The 23,964-nt window shown below is 51.2% G+C and overlaps 1 protein-coding gene and 1 long non-coding RNA gene across 4 annotated transcripts in view; one reads left to right on the plus strand and one right to left on the minus strand.

Annotated features, from left to right (window-relative positions):
- Positions 1 to 520: 520 nt before the first annotated feature.
- Positions 521 to 13,234, minus strand: LOC136405879 (uncharacterized). Its single transcript, XR_010751588.1, has 3 exons — positions 13,140 to 13,234; positions 1,087 to 1,247; positions 521 to 639 (listed from the first exon to the last, which is right to left on the minus strand). It is a non-coding gene; the product is annotated as an uncharacterized lncRNA (long non-coding RNA).
- A 1,237-nt stretch (positions 13,235 to 14,471) lies between these two features.
- GATA3 (GATA binding protein 3) overlaps positions 14,472 to 23,964 on the plus strand; it is a 28,618-nt gene continuing 19,125 nt past the window's right edge. For 2 of the 3 annotated variants that reach the window (XM_066385843.1, XM_066385845.1), the window contains exon 1: positions 23,507 to 23,700. The gene's annotated coding sequence lies outside the window, so the exon portion shown is untranslated. Of the gene's footprint in view, positions 14,610 to 23,506; positions 23,701 to 23,964 lie in introns of those variants that run through there. The other variant, XM_066385844.1, reaches the window with a different exon arrangement.

The raw sequence follows: 23,964 nt of genomic DNA on the forward strand, positions 1-23,964 counted from the left end.
CCTCCGTTTACTGGTGGCAAATCCGGTTAACTTCAGAGACCAGTATCACCTCTCTCATCAAAATTGATTAGTCTGCAGGTTAGGGAAGATTATATGGTCAGGTCAGCTGTTCCCCCTCCTCCTTAGCATTCTAGCACAGATAAAATTCAAATGACATTTTTAAGAAAAATGATTGCCTTCTTTTAAAAGATTGTGTTAAAGATACAGCATAATAATAACAGCACAAAAGTTTGGTCTCTTTGTATCAGGATTTAACATACTTTGGGTCTTTCGTTTTGGGTGAATTCTGAGCATAGAATTACTTGTAGTTTCATCTATATAGTTAAAGAAATGATGTACTAAGTAGGCAAGACATTATTTTAAAACAGTGGGAAAATTTAACTCTGCAGATTTTAAAAATAAATCTTTATTTGGTAATGAGTTTTGGAAGACTTTACAATTTCCAACGTGTTAAGGGATGTGCTTCTCTAGCCATCATATTCCTTACAAGTATTGAGAAGCATACTTTTTACCTGGTTGTGGTCACTACAAAAATGTTTGCAGTGATTTCTCAAGGTTCTGTTACCGTTGTGAAGACTTGTCTGTGAAATCCAGTTCCTCAGGCTTGCTCAGCTTTCATGTGATTGAACATAGCACACCCTGGAAAAGAATCATGAGTCAGTTTGGTTCAAGGATTTGGCTGATGTTTTAAAATTATTAGAGAAATTCGGGTGCTGACATACTATGACATATGTGTATTCACGTACAAAGAATACTTCCATGATATATGTGTATTCACGTGCAAAGAATACTTCCTCTTCATTCTACAGAGCTAAAATTTTAGGCTCATTTCTGTCACTTTAAATAAAGTTTCCTTTTTCAGGATTATTTATCATGGTTAGTGGTTGCCATCAGTCATGAAAAGTTAACAAAGACCTATTGGGTTTATCTATAGGCAGCTAAACAAACATATCTCGCTCTTCCGTTATCTTCTTGTTAACAAAGCCCTATCAGGATGTTCTAACCATCAGCATTTACTGCACAGGGGCCCTTTATCTGGCATGATATATAGGGAGCCCATCAATTAGTGTGTGGGTTTGTAGATACCTCCATATATTCATGAGAGTGCTCCTCTGTCGTCTTTCTTCATCACAGACACGTCACACTGTAGTTTCTGGGTGGTGTGACTGCTCACCTCCTTGGCTGTGGCTCATCTGTTGCAGTAGTTAAACTGTCAGAGTGCCTTTGGTCCAGGCAAAGCTGGGGCTCTGAAACAAAGCCAAGCACCAGGGCTGCTATTCTTAACACACACAACTGCATAGGCCAAGGTGCCACATAGCAGTATTGAAAAAACACATAGAGAAACATGAACCTTGGTGTAAATGTAGCCTATGCTTATGCATTTTGCAAAAGTCAAAAGCAGAAACAGCCCTGGCTAGATAGTTCGGTTGGTCTAACCGTTAGAGATCATCCCAATATGCAAAGATTGCTGGTTTGTTCCCGGGTTAAGGCACATACAGAAACAGACCAGTGTTTCTGCCTCTCTCTCTCCCTTCCTCATTCTAAAATTAATAACATAAAATTTTTAAATGCAAAACAAACAAAAAGAAATACAATATGATTACCTGCTTACTTTATACTGACTGGAAATGTTAAGAAAACACTTCAGTTCTGGGTGTGTGGCTGAGGAAAGGGGGAAGCCGATACCAGAATTGCTTCCTGATTCTATAACTCAACTCCTTCTTATCCCTGCTGCTCCTCTCTTTAAAGGCCATCCTGGTTTCCCAGTACCCTCAGGGGATAACCTGTGGGTTATAAACCCCTGTAGCTTGATTTCCAAGGCTTCACACTGTCGAGTGTCCAACCTCTCACCCTTCTCCCCACTCAGGGTGCACCACATTTCTCACGGTTCGCTGGACTCTCCATGACCTTTCTCCAGCCCTGCCCGGCTGAACTTGCCCATCCCTCCTGGAGCACTCTTTGCCCCTGCTCTGTCCCATCGGGTCCTGAATGTCCCAGCATAGCCATGTTGCTATACACGGGAAGCATTCTGTCCTCTGAGTTCATACCACCACCACTGTCATGCTTTTAAAAGAGTATGTATGGCATCTATGATGATTTATTTGTTTTCTCCTCACTCCACCTGTAGGCGGATAAAGTTTCCTACTTCTTAGTCTTAGAGCTTAGCGGGGATATAATGTTGAATGAAGCTGGGAAGGGCGCATGACTATAAATGCTCAGGCCCCCCCCCCCCATTGCTATTTTTTCAGCATACCCTGTGATCTAGAAGGAGAGGGGGATCCGCAGCGCAGTGATGAGAGTAAAGGTTCCTGTCAGACAGACTGCGTCACCTGACAAAAAGAATAAACCTATCTTACAGGGTGTTCTGAGTATTTAATGAGCATAATCTTGTTTTATTTTATATATTTTTAGATTTTTATTTATTCATATTTAGATAGAAGGGGTGGGGAGGAGCAGAAAGCATTAACTCCCATATGTGCCTTGACCAGGCAAGCCCAGGGTTTCAAACCAGTGACTTCAGCATTCCAGGTCAACGCTTTATCCACTGCACCACCACGGATCAGGCCTAATGAGCATAATCTTGTAACCTGTGTGTTTATGATGGATGTGGTTACTGTTGTTATATAATAACATTGTTATGGCCTTTGGTACAATTATCTAAGCATTCAGTCATCTGGATAAACATTTTCCTAGGACAGATTTTCCATCAGTTTGATATCCCCCCAAAAAACATAGTGAGGTGATGAGTCTTGTGACATGTGGTGTCCTAAAACACATGAATCACGGGTTTATCAGACCTAAAGTTGGACCTCAGTCAAGATGCCTGGTGGCCACCAGATGGTGGCCCTTAACCACTCTTATTTCCACTTACCTATCAGTTGGTCTCCAACCTGACAGCACATGTGGGCACGTCCCTGACACCCCATAGATCTGTGGTCTTTCTCTGACACCCCCTCAAATGTCAGTCTTCAACACTTAGAGACCCAGGTCTCCACTGCCCTCCCCACCAACACCCAGGCACCATCCAGTACGACCTTGCTGTGACCCTCTGACCCTTGGCAGGGCAGAGGCCGCACTCTCAACCATTGGGAATCTCCTTTTTAAAAGTAAGGTTAGCCTCCTCCACAAACCCCACTTCTTGTAACTTCTGCTCAGGTCACTGCAGCCCACCGCACACCCACGGTCCTCTCTGCTACCCCAGGCCCAGTTCTCTAGATACCAGTGTCCTAACACCACTTTGGCAAGCCCTTGCAGAAAGGTGAGCTGACATGAACTTCCTTACTCTAGATTATTTTCTTCTGGGACATTTATAGATCTGGTAAGGAGAGACTCAGGAAAAGCCTGCTGACTTCCTGGGGCAGGGTTCCCTCCCTTTCTCCCCAGGAGCTCCTTTGCCCTAGGGTCCCCATTTCCCCTCAAGTGGGAGCCTGTTAGGGGGCCAGGGGGATCCGCCTCACCAGTTCCTCTGGCGCCTGCACCCCAGCCCAAGCAGGCGATGTCACCCGGGCGGGTGAGCAGAGAGCATCCCTGCGCTCTAGGTATAGGATGGAAGTGGATGGGGGGGGGGGGGGGGTTTACCATGGAAATAACATTCTCTCTGGAGGACCCCGCCCGCGGGGTCGCGATAGGCAGCGGGGCAATCCCGGACTGGGGACAAGAGCCTGTTCACCCTCGGAGCCCCTTCCACCTGCCTACCAAGGAGCCCGGCACCCCAACTTCTCCCCACTGCATGTCTGTCCCTGCCAGGCCCTGGTCCCCGCCGTTGTCTGCAGAGCATGACTCTGCTCCGCGGCCTGGTCCTGGCTGCCGGGTACTCGCGACAGACCGCGATGCGGTGGCCTGAAGAGCGCTCCTCTGGGACGCCCGGCGGCCGTGGGTGGGGCAGGCGCGTCGCCCCGGACGTGCAAGCCGGGGGCTCGGGCAGCAGGGGCCGCCTGGGCCGGGGCCGGGCCGGGGCTGGTGGGGGCCGGGTCTGCCCGGGTCAAGTTCGCAGAGGCCGCGTGGGAGCCGGAGACTCGGGCCCTAGTGCGTCCATCAATTCCCTAACAAACAAAGCCTGGGGCGGTGAAAGAGAAGGAAAACAAGGAGGTTTCAGAAGGAGGCCAGGAGGGGGCCAGGAGGAAGACCGAGGGAAGCAGAGGCTGTGGCCACCGATCCCTTCCCGGCTGCCCTGGGCTCTGGCGGCCGTGCAGCTCGAGGACGCAGACGTGTGCCATGTTGGTTTAATACGGACGGCTTAATCTGACCATGGCTGACCGTCCCGACCTCCGGCCGCCAGCCCCGGCCCGGGCCTCCGCCGAGGGAAGATGGGGGCCCAACTTCACCCGAGCCCGGGCGCCCGGCGTGCGGACGGCCGGGCAGCAGCCTGCGCCCCGCGGGCCCTTCACCGGCCCGAGACCCGGAGCTCCCGGCAGGCAGGCGCTTCTCCGGAGCCCGCTCCACCTCGGGAAGGGCCTTGGCCGGAGCGCGGGGCCCGAGGAAGAGAAGAAGGGAGAGGAGCAGCGAGAAGGGCCGCTGCAGAGGGAGACTCCACAGGGGGCGAGAGGAGGCCGAGCACGGGGGCACCCGCAGAGGAGGGGCCCCTCGGCCGAGCCCTGGGGGGGCCGCGGCCTGGGAAGCGGGTCCCCGTCTGCGCCCAGATGCTGTCACTGGCTGGCTCTTTTTATCCTCAAGGTCACAGAAATGGGGTCCGAGAAGACCCCAAAGGCAGACAGGGGGTGGGGAGACCTCGGCCCCGCGCGGGCGGCATGCTGGTGTGTGACGGGTGCGTGCGGCCACGCACCCCGGCGCGGGCACCGCCACACACAGCGGCACCGCGGCCGCCCCGGGACAAGTGCAAACTAGTTTCTGTGTTGGGGGAAAAAAGAGAATAAAAGTTTAATAAACGTGTGCTGTGTTGTGAATGACTTTGTGACGACCTCTGCCGCAAATGGCCTATGCATGCGGAATAATGGTCTCCTCGCGGAGAGGGAAATAGCTTAGCGCTATCATCGTTGCCGCGGTAACCATCACAGTCCCCATCTAGCAAGAGAGAAATGAGTTATAAAAAGGCTTGAGTGAAGGAGGGATTAACACATGATCCCGGGGACAGTGTGTCAATCAAAACCGACTGAGAAATTACACTGCTCTATTCGAGGGTTTCTCCGGAACCCGAACGCTGGTGGAGTTGGGTGCGTTATGTTCTCTTTCTCTTTCTCTCTCTCTTTCTTAATTTGAGAAAGAAGTGGGGAAAGTAGCATCGCGATTCGTTTTCATGACTGCCACTAAGAAGTGACACGGAGGGAAGAAAAAGACTCGCTGAAAGGAGGGTTACTGACCAGGACAGGGCGGCCCTGCCCACCCTGGTGCGCCGGGAAGCCCCTCTGTGTCCCGCCTCCGCCCCCCGGCCCCTCGGCCCCCGCGACCTTCCACACGGGCCCCCAGCGCCGCCGCTCGAGAAAGGAGGTGATAGTGGGGGGAACCTGGGTCTCAGCCCTGGGACCTGAGCCTTCGACGCAATCTCTTGCCGGCTGCCTACTGTCTCGACTCAATTGTCGACTCAGGGTTCGCGGAAATAAACCTTTGAGTCTGGGGCAACCCCTCCCCGCCCCTGTTTTCAGGAACATCTCTGAAACGCCCACGCACGCGCAGACGTCCTCAACTTCCCCCACCTCCCATCACCTCCAGCAAAGAAATCCAGGTTTGAAAAATAAAAGAAAAAAAGAACACCAAAAATTGTTTTCGTTAATCGATTCTTAATTCATTTGGCGCGCAGAGCCTCAGAGCTACCCCACAGTGCCAAGGCTCCCTCTGCGAAGACTTCTGCTTTGGCACTTAAGAATTTTGAAAAAAATCTCAACCCGCCACCCCACCCCACCTCCCGTTAAAAAAAAAAAAAAAAAATCTTCTCTTTTGGAAACACTTAAGAGGCTAAGATCGAGGAAGTTGGTGAACTGGGGTAAGGGAAGCTGGACTTCCTCAGACAGTGGCCCCAGAACAGTGGCTATTGCCTCCAGCTGCAGAGCTCTGAGGTGGGGGGCCCTCAGCTCTCGAGCTGAGAAACTTTATGGCTCTCTCTTCTAAAAATCTAAATTGGCAGCACGCTCGGGCCAGGCTGGGCAGGGGCTCGATCCCCAGGGCACCCAGGGCACACTTCCTATTAACCCCCTTTGCGCCCACAGCCTGCTCCATTTCCCACCAGAAAGGGACCGTGGCCATCATCTTGTTCCTCAACTAGCCGATGGGAAAACTGAGGCCTTGAGATAATACAACTACTAAAGGTACACATTGACGAGGCCTGAACAAGAACCCAATTCCTTCACTTCACTTCAGAAAATTGGCCTCATTAAAAAAAAAAGTTACAGAAACTTTTCACAAATAGAGAGTTCCTTACTTTACCCTGTGAGGGTGAGGTGGGATGTGAAAGCCTCTCAGCCCATCTGTGTCTGTCTCTCATTCATTCATTCATTCATCCATCCACCCACCCATCCATCCATTCTTTCGCCCTTCCTCCGCCTGCCTCACTCCCCCTCTAGTCCCACACAAATTTCAAGTCCTGAGCGCCCCGCACGGTTAACTAAATCGCCTTGACCCTGGCGCTATTTGATATTTGCCTCCTTGACACTCATTTAGGAGCTCGCAGTAGCAACGCAGACATTGGACAAGTCCAGCCTGAAACCGAAGCCTTATGAAAGGGGGAGATGGGGAGAACTTGATAGCTGGAAACTCGTTTCTCCAAAGGCTTTCGGGACATTTTAGCCCGGCTCCAGGTCCGCGGAGCGCCAGGGCGCCGCCAGTGCGGGTGTAAACGTTAAATGTTAGCTATTTGTTCCAATGATTGGCATGAAAGTCGACTCTTTCTTGTCTTCTTTTTTTCCTCCTTCTCCCTCTTCCCTTTCCTTTCTCTCTCTGCCCCTCCGGATTCCCACAAATACTGATTCAACCAGTGGCTCCTCTAATCCGCCTTCCCTCCCACCCTGCTGCCACCCAAGTCAGAAAACTAACAGAACAATGACAGCCAGGATGAGGAAAGGGGGACACTTTACTGGTTCTGTTCCACTTCTAGATGCAACTTTATTCTCTGCAACGAACTCCCGTCTCCTTTTTCCCTAGTTAGTCCCTTATCTCTTTTTTTCCTCTCCCCAGCTCCCCCCCCCCCCCACGCCGTTTTTCTTTTTCTGATTTTTCTTTCCTTCTTTCTTTTCTTGGGGGGAGGGGCTTATATTTCTTTTAAATGGCGCTGGAGAGAATGAGACGTGTCAGCAGCATATGAGAAATTCAGGACTGCTGTGCTCTCTATTAAGGAGAGACAAACAGATGAGCAGATAAGCAAGTCGCCTCGTTTCAGAAGTTCCAGTTTTTGCTTGAGGGGAGCACCCGACAGAGTGTCTTACTCCAAGCCCCAGCAATTACGTCTCCCCAGAAAAAGAGGAAGGGGCCACGTAGTTGGGGGCAGGCAGCTAGCCACACTGCCCCCACCCTGACCAAATTTCCCAAGCCCATTCCTGTATTCTCTACTAACCCGCTTACTTCAGACTCTTCCATTCTGAGGGGCTTGTCTCAACTTTCCCTACAGCACCCCACCCGCCATACCATAACCTTCCATTTAGTTTATTTCTTCTGTTGCTATCTATAACTTATTCCACCCTAACCCTTTCAAACTCTGATTAGTGAAGTTTTATTATCCTCACTCTTTTCCCCGAAACCCCTCTCTCCTTCCTCCCCCCTTCTTAAAAGATTTGGGAGCCAAGAAGATAAGATATGCAATCCTGTATCTGGAATCCTGTAATATTAAAGATCAAACGTGGGATCAATGGCAGACCAAATGCAGAAAGAAACAAAAGGGGGAGGCTGGGAGATGCTCATCAGCTAATTACAGCTGCAAATATTATGCAAATTTATCTTGGCACAGAAATGGAGAAAGCGAGTTTAAGTGTGGAGATAATGCTGGAAAATTGAATGTTCATCTGGGCATGGGAAATGGCCCAGTAGGCTCCATTGGTCTGTTTCATCTAGGGAAGCACTGGCTTTATACTCCTATCAGATAATCTGCTCTTCACTGGCTGGGACTGAGAAATTAATATTACTTATAACTGATACTTGAAATTCTTGGAATGATGTGTCCTAAAGAGAAGGAAGAGAGGAGAAGGGAAAGGGGTAAGGGGTAAAGGGGTAAAGAGAAGAAAGAGAGGGAGAAAAGGAGAAAGGAGGGGACATCACACAATATTTAATACAAAATTGGAACTAGACATCTGAAGTCCACTGAGCCCAAAGTGAACTGAAAAACAAAGGGAAATATCCCACAAAATCAAATCACTCTACTTCTCCCCACTTAAAACCTGAAATATCTTTATCATCAAGATTCAAGCTTTCTAAATGTATTGATTATGTGGCTGCCCATTTTGCTTGAGGGTATGAGACAGAATCAGGAATTAAGACTTGAACTACATACAGCTAGGTGGGAACCTGAGGCTATCTCAGGAGAGGAAATCTGAATGGTGAGGACGGTTGGTGAGCAGGACTTTTCAGCAGCTCTAAGCAGAGAATGGGAAGTAGACTTGTCTCCATAGAACATCCCCTCTGCTTGTGCCCAATGACACTCCCATTTTCTCCATCTTTACTGGCCCATGTTCACCATTCTTCAATCTATTCTGGAACTGTCTGAAAAAATTCTATTGCCAGGAAACAAGCTCTGAATCTTCACATTTCAGCCATAAATGTTCTTAAGTGTAGGGGAGGAAGTAAAACAATAGAAACTGCAGAGAACAGAAGAGAATTCTTAAAAAAAAAAAAAAAATCAAGTCCTCCTCCCACCTCCCAGTACAAAATCTACTGCAATTTAGAGAAACGTGAAGAATTTCAGATGAGCATTATTCAGGTGCAAGCCATCCAATTACCAAGAAATTATGATCTGACGTCAAGGGGAACAATTGGAAAGCGAATATGTATGAATCTCCTCTCACTGGTTTGCATATTTGCAACGATTGTTTAATCCAAGCGACCAGAAAGTAATCAACAGGCACAAAAAGCTTAAAGAGCAAATTAGCAGTCACTCCTGCCCCTTCTACTTCCTGAAGCCAGGAGGTTGTTAATGTTGCAGCAGAAGAGGGGGGGGGGGTGTCTCAGGGTATAGCCTTGGATTCTGAAATCTCTGCTAAAAGGGGCAGAGAGTAAAGCCTGTTGCGTTTAGATGGCTTTTGTTCCTTTGGTGTTAGGCAAAAGACAAAAGAAACAAAAATGCCAGCTATTGTAACTAATTGACCATTAAATGAGATGTGTGTCTTCTCTCTAACTCTAAAATGGAGGGAAGATGCTGAGAGGAGGAGAAGGGGAACGCTCTGAAAGAACAGGAGGATCCACCTACCACTCTACATGTGCTAATAGACAAAACTAGAAGAACTGAACATATACAGTGCATATAGTATCTCTATATATATACTTTTCAAAAGGGAGCAATGAATACCGAGAGGAAACTGGAATTGATTTTGATTTTTTTATTTGTTTGTTTATTTCGAATGAGGCTGAAGTTGACAGCAGTCAGGGTGGAAACAGTGTGGCCAGGAGATAGTGAGGGGAAAGGAAATCTCAGAAACATTAACATTATTGGTATCTTTCTATATAAAGATGCAAATGGCATTTTATCTTAACTTGGCTCTGTGCTATAGTCAGTGTTTATGATTAATTATCTCCTTTTCATAAAAATAAATCATGTTAAAAATTAGGATCTTGGTGCTGAAGAGAAACTAAGCACTGGTTTTAGGTCGATCTTGTTAATTTCAGCCTGCAATTGACACACTAATTAAAGAGCAGCTTGGTAAAGCAGGAGCAGGCAAGATTATACCCCGCTCTCTCTCTTTAAAAATCAGATCTACCTTATATTTTCCCCAATTAAAAACTGCAAAAAAGCAGTTTTATTGCCCCAGGATAAAAAATAAGGGCCCCCTTTTCACAACGCTGGCCATCACTTTCTACCATCAGATTCATTGTGATGTATTAGATGCAATAAATTATCCCATGTAACAAAACATTGGGAGCTGAAAGGCAGATAATCTGGAAAGCAGAGATAAGGATTCATTATTCCAAATCATTATGAATCCAACGTTGCCTCTGACTTCTTTCTTAATCAGCTCCTCTGATCCTGGATATGTGAGCAGTACAGATAAGGAAAGAGTCGTTTATAATTCTCCACCTCGTCTAATATTTTAAAATAAAGTCAGAGGCAAGAAAACGCCATAAAACACTGGTGAGCAGGCAAGCGCCGAATGAAAAATCACTTCCATGTTATTATATCCACAGTAAGATTTAATTAAAATTCTCCACGTCCACGTGCTTTATTTTCAGATAGGATTTTTTCCCATCACGTAATAATTGATAGGAATTTGCAAACGGGGCTATTTATTTAGGGTGCCTGGGTGGAATAGGTCTGATTTTTTTTTTAATTTCCAGTCACTGCTTTGCAAAACTTTCATTTGACACATTCAATGTTCCACACCAACCAGACCCCCATCTCCAGTTCTGCACCACCCACCCACCCCCAATCAGCCTGCAGTTCTCTGACAGGGAAACATAGGCAGAGTCACAACCCTGAAAGTTGAATTTAATAAAAATGTTCTGTTAGAAAAAAAAAAATTCTAGTGTCCCCATCCCAGACACTGGTTATACCCTCCCAACAACCCCCAACCTACACATTTGTAATAAATTAAATCTCAATGAGTGCGTTTGAAAGATTAGAACTTTTAAACCAAGGCTAATATTGAGTGTGTGTGCTCATCAAGCAGACAGTGCACTTGAGAGAACTAAACTAATCTGAGAGCACATATAGAAAGATGGAGAATTGACAAAGCAGGTGATGCTGGAAGACCTGCAGGCAGAAGGAAAATTATTACCTGTGTTTTAGGGGGGAAAAAACAGGATGTTGGAAACCCAGAAAAATAAATGTACAGTTCCTCTAACCCTGAATAGAACAACTCTTAAGTGGCCACACATTCTTAGAAAGATTGGAGATTCTGTCAGTGATTATACCTGCCTACAGGGTCTCCTTTTTCTTTATCCAACAGGTGAACTTCATATCTGGGTGGCCATCGCAGAGATCTGGGACACAATGTTTCTATAATCTATTAGTCATTTACTGATCTATCTTCTACCTCCACATGTCTGGTGACTTCCCTTTATACTTAAAATCCAATCAAATGCCTTAGCTTGTAGGATTGTGGCAATGCACCACAGGATTTCAAACAGTGGATGCTGGTGCCAATTAGGCCTGCAAGATTACTTCCAAGAAGAACTTCAAACCAAGCTGGGTCCTGAGGCCCAGGAGCCTCAGAACATTTCTCTACCTGGTCCAGACTCTGAACCCAAGCCCAGGAAGGATGATTGTCTGTCCAGAGTTCAGGGGTTAAAATGCTGGTGGTAGGTGCTCCAGTGAAGGGAAACGAATCAAGAAGGCCAGCATTAGGTTGTGTGGGCCCGGGTGCCAACTATAGGTGAGGAACGCCGTCTTGGTGTCCGTTTGTGTGCGGCGGAGAGCTGGGTCCCTGCCTTCTTTCGTGCCCCAAACAAGGACTCTTCAATGGCAAGGTTCACTTTAGATTCCTGAAGTCTTGGGAGTGAAGCTGCCCTGTCCCCTCTGACTTGTAAGGATAAGGTAGGATCTGAGAACCCTGGGGTCGGCTGCCTTTCAGCATTTCACACAGACAGTCGCCCCAGAATAACGGGGCGGTTCTGCTCTTTCACGAACACGTAAATACAGACGCACAGAGACCCGAACCACGAATCAGCGAGCCAGAGCAGAAGCTTTTAAAATTCAGAAAGCGACTTGTAACTTCATTACAACATCTTTACGGTGTGGGTGTGCGAGAGCCGGTGTCTACGAATGAATACCGAATAAATCTTCAGCGGTCTAAGCAACCAGAAACTTCACTTTGTTTACTTCTCAAGACAAATTCTCTACTTTTTTCATCCCACTTCCTCCTTACCATTAAATCTCCCCCAACCTTCTTGGAATAATTCTCTCTTGTATTCCTAATTAGCAGTCCACCTCTAAGTTCATCCAGGTAAGAAATGATCACCGGGCATTTCTTCTCTGAATCTTGCCCGGTTATGACCACAAATCATTTATACTTCTATTAGTTCCTTTTTATTTATTTTTTATTTTTTATAAAGCATAATATCTTTGGTAGCCAGATTTTCTCAAACGAAACCTTCCTTTGCTAGAGGTAGAATAGCGGTAATAGGGGGGCGCGTGTTTGCCATCGCATTTCTCAGTCCCTCACCAAAGGGTCACTTTAGACCTGGAGACAGACAAGTGCCCGCGTCAGCAGAAAAGGAACGCGGAGAGGTGCCTCCAGACCCCCGGAACTCGCGGAAGTCGCGGCGCTCGCGTGGACAGGGTGCACCGGGTGGCCAAGATGCACTGAGGAAAGGGGGTGGGGAGTCAGCCTTGGGTTCCAGAAGGTGCGGGGTGGGAACCTGAGTCTAAAGAAAGGGACCAGGGCTTTCCAGTTGGAGAAAGATCCGTGGTGGTGGAAGAAAAGGGGGGGGGGGTGGAGATCGGGACCTTCGATCCCGGCTAGCAGCGGGAAGGGGACCTTGGAGAAAGACACAAAGGGCCTCACTTGGTGGCGAGCTGGGTAGGGGTACAGCTAACACCCAGGCCGAAGAGACAACTGTCGCCGTCTGGATGACAGATGACCGCTCTCGGGGCCCAGCGTCCCGTTCCCCCGGAGGCAGTGAACGAGGAGGAGCAAGGGGGTCTCGCTACCCTAAAGGGCTCTGAAGTCCCCGCCACCGTCTTCTCGCCACCGGCCGCGGCGGGACCTTTCGCTGCCTCCCTGGCTCAGCCCACGCAGCCCCCTGAGATGCGCCAGGGCAACAAGTTCCGTGAAAGCTGTCAAGAGAGCGATCCCCCCACCGCCACACACACCGCCTGAGTACTGGAAACACGCAGCCCCGTGGACCCCGCGCCCTGGCGCCGGCGAACTTGGCGCTGCCACTTGGTGGCGGACGAAGGGCGCGAGAGGGCAGGAAGGCGGGGGAGGGGCTGAGCTCGTGACAGAGGTGGGCTCAGGCTCCCTCAATAGCAGGGAGCCCCCTTCTCCTGTAAATGTTGGCAAACGAGAAGCCCCTCTAACCTCATGCCCCCGGGCCTGGCATCGCTGTACCTGCTCCCCAGACACCGAGCTCCACCTGCAGTTTTGCTCTCACGCCTCACTCCTTGACGCTGCCCAACTGTCCCTCCTTGGGCCGCCACCCCCCTCTGCCCCACTAGTTCTGACCTCGCTGACCAATGGCTTCGGTCTCCCTGCAACCGAACAACCACTTCTGAACACTTTGCACCATTAAGCTGGGCAACTCCTTCCTACGGAACGGGTTCCAACACAAGAAACTTGACTTCTGGCCTGGCAAATGGACACTTTTTGTTTTATTTCTCCCCAAAGATCTATTTATTTTTAAAGTCAGTCTCCATATTTTTATTGTATAAATATTGTGAAGGCAAAATGTTACCTGTCAAAACAAATGGACTCTGACCTTTCTACCCCAATGTTTATGGAGGTTCATTTTACCCTTACAGAAATTGATTCAGGACAGATTCCTCCGTGGGTTATTTTGATCTCCCACCAGCAATAGTAGGTGTGGTACAGAAGGGGGGGCTTTGAAGAGGAGGGCTGGAGTCTGCTGGGTCAGGTGAGTAAACAAATAGGACCATTTCCTTAGACATTTTTTTTATCTTCAGAGCGATCTCTGCTTCTCTCTCCCTTATCTCACTCTCCTAAAAGCTAAATTTCCTCTAGAAGTCTTTACGAAAAGAGTTGGGACCCCTATAGAGTCCCTTTCCCAAACCTCTACTTAGTCCCTGCATGCATGTATCTGCCTCTAAATGTTTCCATGCTGGCCATGAGGAGGGCCAAAGGGTAGTGGAAGGCCCAGAGCCCAGTCACCCAGCATCCTGCTTTTCCTAACTTTTACTGGCCAGGTAGATGTGGCTGGGGAGCTGCAGGAGGCATTTTTGAGATGTTAGCATAGACAGAAACAGGAGGGACAGTCAGAGAGAGAAAGCCTTGTGGGGTATAGGCCACCAGTTGTATCTCTAGAAACCCCCACTGGGTTTCCAATTCTCCAAAATGGGAAGAAAACTCTGCAAAGCTTTTCTATCTGTGGTAGGTAATGATCCCGTGGACACTACTGATGGTATTTACAGTGTTAATTCCAACCCTGCCAAAGACAGTGGGCTTTTTAGGCTCCAAGGGCTGGTTGCATTTGAGGAAATCTTTGCCCATCCCCCCAACTCTGTCAGCTTTGTACACCCCTTAGGTGAAGTTTGCCTGTTTGCAAAAAGGGGGGGATTCATTTTCCGCTCAGTGTTCTGCCCTCCCTCCCTTTCCCCCTTTGCAACCCGGAAGAGCTAGCTCTGTACAGTGAGCAGGAGAAGGCGGAGGGAGGGGGTTCCTAAGAAGGATGCACATCACCCAGGTTTTACTTCTTGCTGGAAGCCTGCGTGAGATGCCGTAAGCAGCTGGGGCCGTGAGGACCGCAGCTGCGACAACAGTGGCCAAGTCTGCCTGTCATTTCTGCCTTCAGCTCTCCGGGAAGTCAGGAAAAAATAAAAAACAGCTGGCCAGCAAGCTACCCAGGTCAGTGACTATCGCTATCTTCTCTCTAACTCTTCACTCGCTTCCCCTGCTCCACGTGGAGAGAATTAAAAGGAGGTCTCAACTCCAAAGGGACAGCTGCCTGTGGAAGAAAGTGAACTAGATCTCAGTCCTATTGTTCTTTTCCGTCACTGAAAATCTTGGGCTTTCTGCAATGACCTTGGGCGAGCATGGTGTATGCATGCGTGTATGTCCTTGTTTGAAGAAAAGAGCTAGTAGAAAAAGGCATATGAAGAAAAACTAAAACAAAAAATAAGAGATGGCAGATATGCTTGGAAAAGGCTGGACACACATTTTCCACTCTGGGAGTGCAGAGGATTGGAGAAAAGAACCCATTTGCCGAGGAGCAGCTCAGCCTTTCTGGAAGGTGGCTGCAGGGTCCCCGTGTCAATTTCATGTTTATTTCCCTCTGCTTACAAGTGTGTGTTTAGGCTCATTGTCTCTGCATATAATTAAAGAAGCAGCTGTGTGTTGTGAGATAAAACTTGGAACCCAGATGTGTGGGCATCTGACATCCCCCTGGAGAGCTGGTAGCTCGGAGGCGCCTTTGCTTCCAGGAGCACCCTGAGGCAAGTAAGAAAATCGCTGCCTCAGAGAGAGGGTGTCCGGGGTTGTGGGGAGCAGGAGGGGCATGTGAGATGAGAAGTCTACTTCTCCTGAGGTGTTGGACCAACAGATCCCCAAGAAGTCACAGAGATTCCCAACCAAGACAGTTTATGTTAAAAATGCAAGGGAGGTTGAGTGAATCTAGGCAGGAGAGTTGCTTTTCTATACCTTTGCCTCCTCTCAGATACTGCAGGGTGCTGAAGAAACTGGCATGGGGTGACTCTGCCCAGGGCAGGGGATGGAAATGACTTCAACTGGCAGGATCTCCCTTCGCTTTTTGTTCCCATGTTTTCTAGTTCTCTTCTCCTTTATCAGCTAAATTCACCAGTGATGCCTGGGTTATGGATGGGAGATTACAAAATTTAAAGGGACAAATAATGAAATAGCATTTGTAGCACTTCTATCCCTTAGGGGCCGTGGCAGGAAAGGTGTGTGTCCAGGGTTGTTGGTCTTGTGACAGGCTTGGGGAGGGAGTTCCAGTGAGACCAGTAGAGTAAACCCAGGTGTCTGAGCTTGCAGGGCCCAAATGGCTGTTTGTGGGAGGGGGTTACCATTAAACCTTTTAAATGTTTGTGTGATTCTGAGGAAAGAAATTGTTTTCTGCCCATTTGAATCCTAGACAAGGTATGGTGTCCAGGTCAGACTGATCAAGATCCAGGTGGATTTTGGGTCCTATTATCTGTTCCCGCATGGGACCAAGCAGGAGGCTCAGCTCCTGGCTTCCAAGCAGTTGCCCTGCAAGGCCTAAGATTCTTGGCTTGAGGAGCCAGATGGATTTTGAGGATACTGCTGTACAAAACTCACTCACCTGCACCTGTAGGCTTTTCCTCTATTTTACACAAGAGCTCTTTACCAGCCTTGGGGACTCAGTTAGGTTGGTTGATCTGTCCAGTTAAAAGCCCAGGGACAGTGGAAGCTGTAGTTCCCTTTATTTGATAACTCCACCCTGCATTTTCCCAGACAATATATAAGATGAGGGTAAGTTGGGGGGTGCAGTGAAGGGATGGGAGTGGGTGTCCCTGAGTACTTTGGTGGAGCTTCTTTGTTGGGATGCCCAGCAGCCCAGGGCCACACAGAGAGCCTGGAGAGGGGCAAATATGGGGAGCTGGTTGCTGAGAACCCATCTTCTGGAGGTTAAGGCAATATGTGGCTGGAAACTGTGGGAGGTGGCAGGGCACTAGGGCCCCTGATATGCTGTGCAGAGGCAGAGTCCGAAAGCCCCAGTGTTTTGTAGCCTGTATTATTTAACAAATTCTGATCTGCACTGAACTGCTGCCTCATTCTCCGCATCTGAGCCCTTTCACACATAAATGTGCATTCCTTTCCTGGTGTCTTTGTGTGCGCACCGACCGAATAGTCCCGGTCACCCCTTTCTCTTAATGGTTGGAGGAAACGTAGAGAGGTTTAGCAATTTCAGCGATTTGCGTTTTGGCCAAGGTAGCCTCCAAGTTGGAGTTCGACCCCCTCCCCCCCCCCCCCTTGCTCTGGCCGCTGGACAGAAGGGTATCGAGGTAGCAGCGATTGGTGCCGCCGTTGGAAGGATCAGAAAGAAAAACGTTGTCCAGGCGCTTGGGTCTCCCTGGGTGTCCGTCGCTACAAGTCTGCAGACACATGTGTAGGTAGCTGTTTTGTTTCATATAACAAATTGCTCGAGGTGGCAGGCAGCGGAGAGCCGAGCGCCAGCCGGGGCCTGGAGGGGCAGCGGCGCCAGGGCGCACCCTGCAGGGAAAGGAAGGCGAGGGGCTTGTACGCAGGACGGGATCTTCCCACCTGAACCAGGCGGGGTCACAGATGTTTACCTTGATGTCTCCAGCATGTCCAAAGGAAGACGCGGACAACTCGGGCTTTTCGAAACGCCTCAACTGTCTTTTGATCTTAACGAAATGATCGTGCCCGTCTTCCCTCTCTCCGCGGTGAACTTCCCCTGCCCTTGAAACCCATGGTCGATTGTCCAGCAACAATCACACCCGGTTTTCTGGCTAGAGAAGTAAAAATACAATAGACTGAAGATAAAGTCCTCCTTCTCCTGAAAATGCCAAATGGAAGTGAGGGAGAGTTGGTCCGAGACAAGCACCGCGCACTGCAGACGGAGGCCAGCTCGCGGGACTCCGCGTTGAGGCCGGAGCGGGCGAACGCAGGCAGGGGGCTCTAGACAAACCGGCGGCGAGGCGGCGGGCGCCCACCCCGGGGGCAGGAAGGCCGGGGAGAGTGAAGAGGGTGCTCAGCTGCATCCCTGATTGCCGGAAGGGTCTGGGGGCCTGGAGTTGGCCTGGGTGAATCCTGCGTGCTGACCACTTCCCGGGCGTTTCAGTGCGCGGCCTGAGGACACCCCAGGAGGAGAGCTTGGATCTAGACAAGCATTCTCCTTCTTAAGAGCCGTCTGGGGCCGGGTCAGCGACCTGTGGCCCGGGGGGCTCCCACCTGTCCCCCAAACCGCCGAGGCCAGGAGAGAGGAAGAGCCCAGAGGTGCACCGTCCTCCAGGGTGACTCGATTCCTTTCCACTCACCGTAAAGGGGAAATGTTTCTCTTCTACTTAACCCCGGGGCTCCCCGCATTGCCAGCCCTCTTGACCCCATGCATTGTCAAACTCAAAATCAGAAATCCCCTGTTTTCTCCCTCCCTCCTCTCCTTTTCCGCTACACTCCTACCTGCCCCATTTTTATCTTGCTACGATCAGGGTTTTTCTCAACTCGGGAGAAGTAGGTAACATCTGAGGGAGGGCCAGGAACCCTCGAAGCTGGAGGACCCAACCTGGTGGTGTGGGCGGAGCAGGAGGGGCAATCTCAGAGCGCATCACTTCTCTCTTTGACGCTCTACAACTCTCGCGGCTCCTCTTGGCCTGGGCGGGTTCCCTTCCGAATTTTAACCAGTGATAAATGAATAATAGGATAAAAAAAAAAAAAAGTAAATTAGGCCACACACCACCCCCAGAACAATGGCTCATTTCTCAGGGAGGCGGACGTGGGAGCCGGGAGGATTGCGCGAGCGGACCTCTCGCCGGAGTTCCCAGGGGTCTCCCCTCTGACGTGTCCACCGCTAGCCTTCTCCCTTACGCTAGTGAGTCTTAGTGAGTCTGAGGTCCCCTTTTCTCTGCGTTCCCCTAGATCTCCTGCTCGCCGTATTTCATTTGAAGAGAGCTGCCAGTCCTGCCCACACTGCCTGCTTCTTTCTTGTCGCCGTTTGATTTCGCAACCCACTGCATTTCAGTTCATGCGGGAAAGAGAAATATGCTGGGTTGGGAATTGCAGCTATAATGTGTTTAACCTGCGCCAAGCGGGCTCCCGGTGGTTTCGCCTGCGCAGGCCGGCCCGGCGGCGGCGCCTTGGGCCGCGTCCCCAGAGTAACCCTCCGGTCCCGCAGCTGACGAGCTGTTTATACAGCTTTACCTGGGCTATTCTCGTATCCAGTAAAAATCCTCGCCTGGCCACGGTAACCTAATACTAGGGTTGAGGCAGAAGAGGGGTGATGGGGTTGGCTCAGTGGAGAGAGAAGTGTGTGTATACGCCCCAGAAGGGGGTTCCTGCTTTGTCCCTCCTCTCCAGTGGAGAAAATTGGAACGCGGTTCGCGTGACCGAGGTGGGAAAGCTAGGGCTAAGGAGGAAGGGGCCGGCTTTCATGTCCCTGTCTTCGCTGCTTTTCTCCCTCTAACAGGACTCGCGCGTGGCCGCCGCTCGACGCGTGCTGCTAGCAAGCGCTGCGGTCCCGGGGGCTCCCTGCGCGGCTAGCGAGACCCAGCAAGAATTTCTGCCATGCAGGACCAGAACCTGGTCTCTCCCCCCGCTTAACTTGTCCTATTAGACAAAACCCGCAAGAAATGGAGCCGACACTAAAGCAGATCTTTGCTTCCAGGTCAGGCTCTTCTCCTAGAGCGTCGGGTCTCAGCAGCAGCCAGCAAAGGAAAGCGAATCAAACGCCTCTTGGCGGTTATTGTCCCTCGCTAATTGCTCCAACAATGGTCACTGTTAAAGTGGAGATACCCAATTAAATGTCCCGCGGGGCTGCGCTCGGCTCCCCGCGAAGAACTGGCCGTCGGCCTGGGGCTTGCAGACCTCCCGGCGCGAACCGGGCTGGTGCGGGGCGCCGGCGCCGGCCTCGGCACCTCTGGCCTCCACTTCCTCCCCAGACGCACAGCGACCGCGGTCCGTTCACACCATTTTTATTGACTGATCGCAGCCAAAGAAGATTGATTGAGCTGGAATGGGAAGTGATTTCTCCTCCCCCGGCACCAGCTCGCCAGAGCCTCGGGGCCGTGCTCCAATCTCTGGGTTTTGCTGTCGCTTTGCGCCCTCCCTGCCCCCAGTCCTGCAGGTTCCCAGCTTCGTTTCTGACTTTAACAGCGAGGCCGGGTCCGCCCAGGCCGGCGCCGCGGCTCTGGGGGGAGGGACGCGGCGGCGCGGTCCGGCTCCGCTTCTTTCTCCCGCCTGCAAATATTTGCTGCCTCGCTGGAAATCCGACTATTTCGCGCGCGCTCTCCGCTTGCAAAGTCCTTAAGTAAACATGCTCAAATGACCGCCGCAGGCGGCTCGAGGCACGCTCACTCCCCCTGCTTGGGATTAGTAACTTCATAACTTCGACCCCGAGGCTCGGCTTTTCTGATTACCCTCGGCGGTCAGCGCGCGGGAGCCCAAGGCCGTTGCTCCCGGGACGTCGGCCCCGCGGAGCTCGCCTGGACGCGCCCGTCGCCAGGCTCGGGTGCGTGACGCTGGCTGCGTGGATCTCTGATATCTGAGTCCTGAGACCCCAGGGGTGAGCCTGGGGGGGGGGGGGAGCACGCTCCTCCCCTCTGCGCCGCGGGCTCCGGTTCCTTTGCGGGACTGTGTTCCTCACTTCCGTCGGGACAGAGTCTCTGCGCTCCCGGGAAGGCGGGTGGGTGGGACGCGTACATTGGCATGTGTGTGGGTCCCAGCTTAGCTCAACCAAGGACAGAATGGAAGGCTCCATTTCTTACCCTTTCCCCAAGAGGGCACACACACCTCACTCAACTCGATGCCTAAAAAGTAGCCGCCTCGAGGCCTGGCCTTGCAGACAGGCCAAAGTGGCTCCTGCCGCCCCACGGACGGATTCGGCTCCCGGCGGGGGGCAAGGCGGGGGGGGGGGGTAGAATGGGGTGGGAGTGCGGCGGCTGCGCTGCAGTCTGCTGCCTCCGGGGTGCTGGTCCCCAGGGTCCCAGGCACCCAGGCCATTCGCCTGCCCTTACCCTGGTGAGGGAGGCCTCGCGCCCTGCAGGAGCCGGGGGCGACAGGATCCTTCACAGTCTCCTAGCTTTCTCCTCCTCCCCGAGGGGGGGGGGGCACTCGTAGACCAGACTCGGGCCGGGGTGCCCGGGGAGGGGGCTGTCAGGTCAGCAGATGGGCGCTGAGCGTCTCCGCAGGAGGCCAGGATCAGTTCTATCGGCTGCTGCAAAGGGGGAATCAGGACCACCTATCCCCCTTCCCCAGGCTCGAGCCCCCTCCCTTCCCTCCTCCCGCCCTCCCCCGGAGGAGGAAGCCGGGCCTGCATCTGCCGGCGAGGCGGGTCAAGCTGGCGCCTGGCCTAGCCTAGACCCCCGCAGCCCAGCTCTCCGCCTCAGGCCACGCGCCGCAGCCTCTCTCCGCCGCGCTCCCTTCCCCCTTCCTTCCCCGTGGGTCCGGGGGACGACCTCAGCCCTCCCTCCCCGGTATCCCTTTCCTCTCCTCTTCCCTCCCCCCTGCTCTGTGCTCCGGGCTCTGGGGCTGGGCCCGTGACGTCAAACACAGTGTGGCGTCGGCGAGACTGGCCGGCGCGGGCCATCAAAAGAACAACGTCCTCTTTCCCAATTACCCACTGTCAGTCCGGGAACAGGGGCGGACCGGCTGGGAATTAAATGTTAAATACCCCCTACAGGCTGGCTCCATTACACCGGGCAACCAGCCGCGGCCCCCGCGCCTCTCTGCCAGGTCTAAACCACCCAGACTAAGAGGGGCCTTCAAGGTCTTTTATTTTTTCAAGGTGGTCGGGGGGTGGGGGTTCTCCATCCTAGTGCAGCCTGACCTGGTTCTTGTGAGTTAATTAAAACTAATTATGCCGCCCCCCCCAGTTTTGTAGGTTATCAGGGAGGTGCCGCTTCACCGGAAGGCCTTATTCTCACAAAGCTTTTCTTTTTGTCTTTTAAAATCTTTCTCAGCCTCAAAAGATAACAGTTTCAAGTCCTAGAGTCCGCGAGCACTTCTTTCCGCAGAAAGGCTCGCTTCATCCTCCCCCGGCCGCCGGGTCCGGACGCGAGGGCCAAGAGCCGCCCTGGGGGTTTTCCGCGTGGCTTTGAACAGGGGTTCCGCGAGCATCTCCTTATCCTGGACTGACTCGAAAGAAGCACTTTTCATTTTTTTTTCTATCTGCTTCTATTCTGAATCTTAATTTTGGAACATTTAGCAAAATGTGTGTGTTGGTCTGTCTCCGTTTGTGGAGCGGTTTCCGGTGAATGTTAGAAACTAAATAATTAAAAGCTTTGGAAAACGCCGCGAACAGCTTGACTGGCCCTAGAGAGAAGTGGTCAGAGGGAAAGGAAAATCGATGCTTTACTGGCCGTTCTGATAACCAAAGACTAAATGGGTGAGGAGAAACACGGGGTGGTGGTGGTGGTGGTGGTGTTTAAGTTAGGCTTTTTATTCCTGTTCCGCATCTAGGAATCCAATTTATTTCTAACAAACATCAGATTTAAGACGACGGAGACTCAGGAGAAGCTCCAAATCCAAGATCGCAGGACCTACGTTTCATTACTTATTTAAAGTAAATTTTACTAATATTTCTACAAGGATTGGGTATTACAACAAAATATCTCCCCCCTCACCAAGTTAAAGCTGAACATTGAAGTTTTTCCTTGACCGCATGAAAGGAATCCTCCAGACTCTATTTTTAGGGACAGCCTCTTCCAGCTACAATTTTTACATTTGTAGGGAATTTTTATGGGGTAGGGGAGCAAAAGGCGAATAATATATTCAATTTAAATAGAACACACATCAAGCTCCTGTCTTCTCGCACATATTATGATGGGTGGGCACAGTGGAACCTGAGTCTTTTCCCGCCTGACCCTTGCGTGCCCCGGCCGCCTTTTCGGGCGGGGAGGATGCAGGAGCCCGAGCGCCGCTAGGGGATGCAGTGGCTCAAAAGACCAGGACGGGCGTGCGGGTTGGGGAGGCCGAGGGGCCGGCCAATCGCGGCCCGGCCACAGCCTCGCCCGCTGATTGGCCCCTGCTCCGGCCCCGCCCCGCCCCGCCCTTTAAGGGGCGTTTGCGAGCCGCGCTCCCTCCGCCTCGGGCCAAGCGGCGAGAGGACTGGGCCGACGGAAGGTCGCTGCGGTTCTGTCGGCCGATCCGGCCAGGGTTCGGTAGAGAGGGACAGGGAAACACGCCGGGAGCCGGAGTAAGTAGGGAAAGGTTGAGGAACTAGAATGAAGGTCCGAGGTCCATCTTTCCAACCCCTCTCACTGCACTTGGAACTAGTTCGAGTCTTCCTCTCCTTTTCATCCATCACTATTGTTGCTGAAGTCAAAAGCACACATCACTTACAAATACTAGGTCTGATAAGGACGGCTGCAACTGCTGAAACATTAAAGAGGCTTGTTAACGCAAAAGTCTGAGGAATATACTGGCGACGACCCCCAAAATAACGAGCACACTCAATCAAAGGCATATGGTCTTTCCCGATTCCTCAACTTTCAGGCATTTTTCTCGAGAGACCAATTTTAAAGTACGAACTTGGACATTCAATTTTATTTTTTCTGATCAGTTTTACATGCTTACAGCCCCAAGTCAATAAACTTTCCAATAGTCCCACATTGAATAAAAACAATTTGCTTACTTAAAAAGTTTGAAAAAGCAAGGCTGCCTGTAGATAGTAACTTTATGAATGGGGGCAGACCGGTCTCCCCAACAAGGAATAATCCACCGAGTCGGAAAAAATTGGCTAGAGCTGGAGCCACTTTTAAAGGGCCAGAGCGCGAATTCCCTCCTGCTGGCGCCCCCGCCCGCGCCCCCGGCTGCTTCGCGCACTAGCCCCCTGGCCCCCGGCGCTGCGCCCCTTTCCGGTCAGTACAGGCGTGGGAGGAGGGGCTGGGGGTGAAACCCTGGAGCTGGTTCGTGTCGGTTTCCTTGCGCTGGGGAGGCTGTCCCCTCCTCGCCTGCGCCAGGCTCCTCCCTCTCTCGCGGATGACACTAGAACCTCCTTAAGTTGCGTCGCGCCACAGCTGTCTGCGAACACTGAGCTGCCTGGCGCCGTCTTGATACTTTCAGAAAGAATGCATTCCCTGTAAAAAAAAAAAAAAAAAAGAAAAGAAAAAGAAAAAAAGAAAAAAAACTGAGAGAGGGAGAGAGAGAGGAAAAGAGAGACAGAGAGAGACACAGAGAGAGAGACGGAGAGAGCGCGAGACAGAGCAAGCCACGCAATCTGACCGAGCACTTTCTGCTCTTCAGGTCACACGCCTCCTCCTCCTCTCTGCTCCTCGCTACCCAGGTTGGTACCCATGACTTTTTTCAAGTTTGATTTTTTTTTTTTTTTTTAACCTCTGCATTTGGGAAAACTTTAAAACATTAAAACTCAACCCTCCACTTTTGGAGAGTTTCTAGAGGCTGGAAGGAAGGTCCCAGGACCAGTGTTCCCCGGAGGGAGGGAGCTGTCTTCCGAGGTGGAAGGGCTCAGTCAGTGCCAAGCTCTCGAGAGAGGCGGGCTGTGGAGATGTCCCTGGGAGTCGTTCCCTCCCTGGCTGCGTCCCGGTTT

The sequence above is a fragment of the Saccopteryx leptura genome, chromosome 5, assembly GCF_036850995.1.
Source record: "Saccopteryx leptura isolate mSacLep1 chromosome 5, mSacLep1_pri_phased_curated, whole genome shotgun sequence".
Lineage (NCBI taxonomy): Eukaryota > Metazoa > Chordata > Mammalia > Chiroptera > Emballonuridae > Saccopteryx > Saccopteryx leptura.